The 7,018-nt window shown below is 42.2% G+C and overlaps 1 pseudogene; it reads left to right on the forward strand.

Annotated features, from left to right (window-relative positions):
* Positions 1-3,012: 3,012 nt before the first annotated feature.
* Positions 3,013-7,018, forward strand: part of LOC104411783 — a 9,212-nt pseudogene continuing 5,206 nt past the window's right edge.

The raw sequence follows: 7,018 nt of genomic DNA on the forward strand, positions 1-7,018 counted from the left end.
TTAGATGTGTACTACCACACATCTTATTTTTCTGAAGTGTAGGTAGGAAAAGCAAAGCACACAGGCCTGTCAGATCTGATAAGCCTCTGCTGTGGTGTTGAGAGCATCACCATGATGTAGCCATGATATCCAGATGAAACTGGCCCACTGCTCCTTGTCTTTCTCAAGTATTGAAATAGATCTGTTTTGTTAATTTGTGCTTAGTATTAGGAAGCAACAGCAATCAGAGGAACAAATAACAAAAACTACATTGTCTAGAAGCTGTCAGAATTGTTTAGCTGTTGGCATTTGTTATTGATAACGACTTTGTGGCAAACATCTATGTTACAGAAAGGAGATATCCAGGTTTTAAAATAGTTAGAATATGCAATCTTTTCAATTTCTGATTAACTTGTCTGAGCTGTCACGTATTGTACATACCTGAGTTGTTTATTATTATGGCTGTAATCAATGTTCCTGCAATACCCTTTTTTCTTGACAAGCCACTGAATGAAAAGCCCAATTCAGTTTGGCAGTCATAGCTCCCCTAATACTATTTCAGTGAAGGGGCAATGTTTTTTCTGTTGAGTTTTTGCTGAAAATTAAAACCCCAGTGGCTTTTGTGCGTGGTCCCCACAGAGCTGCCCTCACAGTCGTACTGGCATCCATCAAAGGACACTCATTCTTGGAGTGTAAAAGTACCATGCTATTGATGTCATCTCTTCATCTGCCAGGCATGCTAGTGAACACCTGCAACAGTGCCACTGGGTACTGCTTCAAGAACAGGGCAGGTTTTAAAAAAATGAAATATGCCTGATGGTATTAAAAAAAAAAAATCAGCTTACATGAATAATAGAATAATTTGCCCAAAATGAAATATATTTGAGAAAATTCACTTTCAATTTTTTTCAGCAAGCTAAAAATGTTTGATGGTAAAGTTTGTGTCTATAATTCTGAGTGTCATACATCAATCCAAATAGCTCAACAAACATTACTTAAAGTTACCAGATAGGAGTAATAAAATATAGTTCCATCTACACATAATAGGCAGATAGAAAGGGCTGGTCTGATTTATTACCTTCATTAATTCACACAGATAAATCATCAAACATTTTTAAGGATTTGAGCACCAAAACTTTAGAAATTAAACCTGTTGGTTAATCAGTAATTAAAAACTTCGAGAAAGGGCCTTTATAGGAAGCTTTGCAAAAAAAGGGTATGTAAAGTTCACTGTCATTGTCTCCCTGAACCTAAATCAACAACAGCCTGGATCAAAAAAAATAACCAATCATTAGGATACCAAAGGTCAGTCAAACCTTCTCCTAAACTGAGTTGCCCTTCTGACCTCCTCACCAAATGCAAAGCCTAAATCGCCCTTTCCAAAAGTATCTGTTTAATTTCTTTTATAGCTTCCACAAGTCACGGAAACACTGTAGTTGTGCAGCAGCATCAGCAACTGATGTGTTTCAATGAAAAATTACCACCATATTATGTCTAATTATCCTGCTTTCAAAAGCTAATCTTTGGTGGTTTGCCCTTCAGAAGTGCTTGTGATGTATCTGGTGACAGACACAAAGCAGTCGTACAAGGCATGACGCTACCCACTTTTTTAGAGTTCTGATAATAAGCTGTGACCACTGGGAAAATAAGAGGGCATATCTACACCCAGGTGCAGGTACACCTCAGGTGACCAAGCAGAACCCTATCACTTGGCTTTGCATTGTTTCTTGGTGGGATGGGGCCACGGTGCTGGTTCTGCATTGGTACCTCCACATGGGACTGAATCACAGACACTGCAACTACTGACCTAAGCCACTGCTGACTAAGGCTCTCTGTGTCTTTCCTTGCTACAGCTGCCAGAAATAAACAGGGGGAAACTTCAGATCACTGTCAAACTCCTCAAATTTTTTTCACATATCTTTAAAAACAGTAAATGCAGCTTCCCCAGGGATAGAGGTTGGATATGAGGAGTGACTCCAGCTGAGTTTACTCTTTCTTCCCTCAGTGAGCGGGTTGGTATTCCCACCATTCTCTGCCCCGTCATTTTGTGGTTTGGATGCATTTTGGGCACACAAAAGGCCCATTGATAGCCCCTTGTGGTGGGCTGAAGGAGTGCTCCAAACAGACTATTTTCCAGGGTCTTGTCCAGGCATGATTCCTCATCTTTTACTGTTTGAAAAGCTGTCATGACATGTCCTGAAGAAACCTGCAGAAGAAATGCTGTCCTGGTTCCCACTTGGCCAGGCTCCCAAGCATCACACTTAAGGTCAGTGGTTCACTCCTGTGGAATCCCAGACTTCTTCCACGTTCATTTTCCTCCTCTTTCTGATACATCATGTGGGGAGTCAAGAGAGGGAGGGGGAAGAGTGATGTAACCTCTGCTCTGGCAAAGTTATGAGATAACACCAGGTGCCTGCAGCTCATGGTGGGTTTCTGGTGGGTACCACTGGGAGATTCTAAATAATGTTTAAGAGGTGTGAAGATCCACCACATCTGTGTGAGACCCAGCAGGTGATGTACTCGCCTCACTTGCAGAGAAGGAAGCTGAGCACAGTGTCTGCTTACTGGCACGCACACTTGCAGCTTCTTGTTTTGCTGCCACACACACCGGGAATGAGAAGAGCAGTGGCTGTATGCTGAGAACACCCCTGAAGGAAGGGAGGCGCAAATCCAGGCTCTGCTGGGGTAAGTCTGTTCCTTCTTCCCGGGTTTTCCTGTTCATTACAGTTCGGGGGAAGCAAAGGAAATGGAGTGGAGTGAGCTGGAATGCTTATGGACTGTTTGAGGGCAGGTAACCGTATGAAATCCCTGCTGGACTGACTCTGAGCCAGCTGATAATCATTGACTAATCTCTCTGCTGGCAGATTCTGCCCCAGATTACAAGGGTGTGTGTCTGTGTGAGGATGCATATGAAACGTGCTTGTGCTGAGGGTCTCAGGGTATGTGTCAGAGAAACACACCAAAAAGGGTTTTGACTGCAATGATTGACTGCAGGAGGGAAATTAATGCAAGTATGCTTCTGTCACCGACACGATGCTGAGCGTGCAGTTGCATGTTGGGCTGTGTGGTCTGCAGTCAAGGAGGTGCAGGTACAGCAACTTTTGATGCTTGCTATGTTTCACCAGACTAAATCTGTATACAACTGAATACAAAAAAGCTTTGCTAATTTTAATAGGTTTTATCCAGATGTGCAAAGTCAAAAGTACAGTTGGTAAACAGTGCCAGGCATGCTCTATGCATTTGTAGTTCCAGCAGAACTATGTCGACTGGGTATTAAGAAACTGTTTATATTCATAAAGCTTCTTAGAACACATTTATACCAGTATAAGAGGCCTTATATTAGGCTACAGTTTTTCCTGCTGTGTAATGCACAAGCTACTGTGCTTCAGGGACCCACTGGACACAGGAGAGTAGGGAACAGGTCCAAAGGAGGCATAGGTACCTTACAGTCATCAGTCTATGAGAAGTCAAAGGAGAAAATGTGCATTTCTCAGCACCAGGAGGAGATGAAACTGGTCCTGTGTATTTGCTAATGGAGAGAACTACGGCAGATAACAGCTGTTGAAAATAACTGCAGTTAAGTGTTTTCTAGGTGAACTTCCAAATTCCATTGAAAAGGTCTCCCTGATAAAGGAAAGAAGGGAAGAGGAGAAGCATCATAGTCTATATGAGTGTTCTACTTCAGTATACCATATTATAGAATATATACAAAATAAAGCAAAACAACCTTAATGTATAAACTGGGTCTCAGAAAGCCAAATAACCAACACAGCTCAGTTTACATCTCTGGAGTAGCAGCAGTCCTAAATTAATCCCAGACTGCCTGCTAGCATTGTGAATCTCCACGAATGCCTGCAGAAGGATGCAGTTGTGCCACCTGGTGTGTGTCCTTGCATGAATGTTGTGCCTACACTGCTTTACAAAAAATATCAAGTAATCGATTTCCCAAAAAGGCACAGAGAGCTCCTGGCTCGGGTATTCTGTATGCAGCACCTCAGAGTATTTTTAGAGGTGAAACTCCAACAGAATATCAAAATCCGGAAATAGAAATTAAACAGCTAATCATTACAGGGAGGTTATCTTCCCTCCTTTTTTAAACATGATTAATCCTGGTCCAACTTTTTAACTTCAGCAGAGCAAACTATGTTGTTTTCATTAGCTGTAGTCCTGAGCCTTTGTCTTAGGAGTCTCCTTATTCAAGACTCAGTCAAGGCTAGGATAAATGGGGTTAATCTTGTCTGGGAAATGCTAATTTTAATTTCTTTCCAGAAATTCTTCAACTTGGCAGAAAACTAAGGAATTCTACAACTGGGTCCTTGAAAGTGGAGGTAGGTAGAGTAGCTGTCTTAAATAGGAATTTCCACAGAAACAGCATAATCATGAAGAACAAACTTAGAAGGAACATAATCTTCATATGAGCCCACATTTTTTTCATTAGGGAGATTTTCACTTTTTCTTCTCCATGATCATGAACTTCCCTTAAGTCTTGAAATACATCTCAGGGCCCCTTCCAGCTGTAAGAAATGAAGGCATGTGGAATTTGCCCTGCCCAGAGCTGGGAACTCTCACCAGCTTTCTGTTCAATCAACAACAGGCTTGTGACAGGATGATGAGCAATATGTGCTCAGGATTGCCTGTTGAGTCTGGAATATTAAAGAAAGCAAAATTTTTTTAAATGCGTATTCATGTGTCATGGGAAAGCTTAGTAGACCAAAGAGTTAATACTTTGAGGTTTAAACTCCTTGTGATGCCAGTAAAAACAACTATGAAATGAAAGGTTGACAGAAACTACTCCTTGATGCTTGAGATTTGACATTTTTGCAATTAGAAGACTTCAAATCTTAAATAGTTAGAGGTTCTACCAGTCCAGTTTGGTCCCATAAGGCTCTATTGGATCCTTGGATATAAGGAAAAGCCACAAAATGTCAGGACTGCATGGTGGCTTTGACAGGAGCAAGATGGGTCATAGTACGCAGGCTGTAAATGTTTCAGAAATTGAATTTCAGATGAGAGTCTAAATTGAGGTTTGAGACTTCTGACTGCCTATAAATCCAGAAGTGGAATATCAAAGAGCTCTTGACACAGACCATAACAGGAATAGTAAAGAATTGGGAGGTTTAGAAGGGGTGGGGATTAACAAAGTCATGTGGACCTTAAAAAAAAAAAAAAAAAAAATACCCTGAGGCCCATGGAGCCACCATTGATCCAAGGACTAAAATTCAACAGAGGACTTATGCAAGGATGCTGGGGCTGCAATAGTGACAGGGGTCAGGGGCTTGGGACTGGCCGAACAGGAAGCAAATGGAGATGCTGAGGGAATTTAGCAGAGCAGTGACCACCATGGGAATAGAAGAAGAAAGCATGAATGGGAACTGGGACATTTCGGTAGGTATAATGGGTCCTGCATTTCTCTGGGTCAGGGATAAAGCAGGATTAGGAGGAGATGGCATGACAGATAATCTGTTCAGCTTCCCTTTGGTATAGGAGTGAAGAGCAGTTTTAGCAGCGAGAAGTATTCTGTCATTGTCCAGTGGCATTTGAAAGCGGCATTTGGAACTGGCATTTCCTAAGCACAGTCCTGAGCATTGTGGAGCGGGAGGAAAACAGCTCCAGTGATTGAAACAATTTTATTATTTAGCTGTAAAGATTTGCACTCCTGAAAAGCCAGGAACAGTTTGGTTTGTTCAGTGCATCCCTGCTGCATGTGTCTTGAACTACTTCTTTCCCCTGCGTGGGACAGTCTTGCAGCTTGTGGTGCAGGCTCCGGTTCATGACAGGAAAGGTCTGTTCACTCGTGTGCTGCACAAGGCTGGTGCTCAGCAAAGCAGTCTTCTAGTACTACAGTCCCAACCCAAATGTGCTAAAGCCTTTTAGCAGAGTCTGGCACATGGAGCTCCAGGGTATGAGGACTGTGGCACTGCTTTGTACAGAAACACGAGATACCGGTTTTCTTTTTGCCAGAAAGCATGAATGGAAGTCATTAAATATATCTGACATGCAGTGTAAAAATGTGCCAGCTTTGGCTGTGTGTTTTGCTTTTCAGATCCAAGGAGAGATCCAGGGCCCCAGTCCACTCTTCACTTCCAGTCACACTTTTCTTTGCCTCCTACCTCTTTGTCATGGCACTGGGACCCTTCTACCTGTGTCAGTGGAAACCGCTGCAGCTGTGAAGCCTGCTGGTTGCCTGCAATCTAGCCATGATGACATTATCAGGCTACATGTTTTAAGAGGTGAGGAGACAGGATTGGCTCCTAGGTAAGCATCCGGGAAGCGTTTGAAAGCCAGAGCCATTTCAACAGCCTGTGCTGATGGACTCTAATGAAAGCAGTAAGAGCCAACTTGGACATGCCTTATGTTTTGCTACAAGAGAAGCAGTATTGCTCTGTTGAAAGCATTATTTCCAAGGCATACTTCATTTCCTCCCACTTCTCAGCCTTCCTTTTGTTCATAAAATGTTCCTGAATGAGTGTGTTGAAAGTTGAGATCTTCCCAGTAGACACAGAGTGTATGGACCCTCCTTGTTTTACTTTGGACCTGGCTAGTGAGGAGCCCGTCTTTGAGAATTAGAACTGCTTTCCCAGACTTATGCAGTCCTCTCCAAGAGTGCCAAGCACACTGCAGCTTCTTGCTGCTGAGGGTATTGGTGACATTGTTTTCTGCTTGTTCTCATTGCATAAGCCTTTCTACAAGCTTTTCCCTAGTTTACGTAGGCCACCGGAAATTCTTCAAGGGAATATGGCAGAATAGGTTTGAAAAACATTATGATATTAACAAATTTGCCCTTTTATTTTATAACACAATTGCTACATTTAAATTAAAGCAAATTGCAAATTTCTTTTTAGCAACTACTTAATCTGAGGACAGATGTGAAAATTGCTTGTCTGTCCTTGGTTGTTCAGTTATACTGGTTGCTTGGTCCAGTTTTTGGCTTTCCAATTAATATGGAAATGCAACCAGCCAAAATAAACCAGTATGGGATTTTTGCAAAGGAAATCAGTGTATTTTCACAGTTTCTGAAGCCTCCCATTCAATGTTCCTG

Source organism: Nestor notabilis, unplaced genomic scaffold (genome assembly GCF_000696875.1).
Source record: "Nestor notabilis isolate BGI_N333 unplaced genomic scaffold, ASM69687v1 scaffold10649, whole genome shotgun sequence".
NCBI lineage: Eukaryota > Metazoa > Chordata > Aves > Psittaciformes > Psittacidae > Nestor > Nestor notabilis.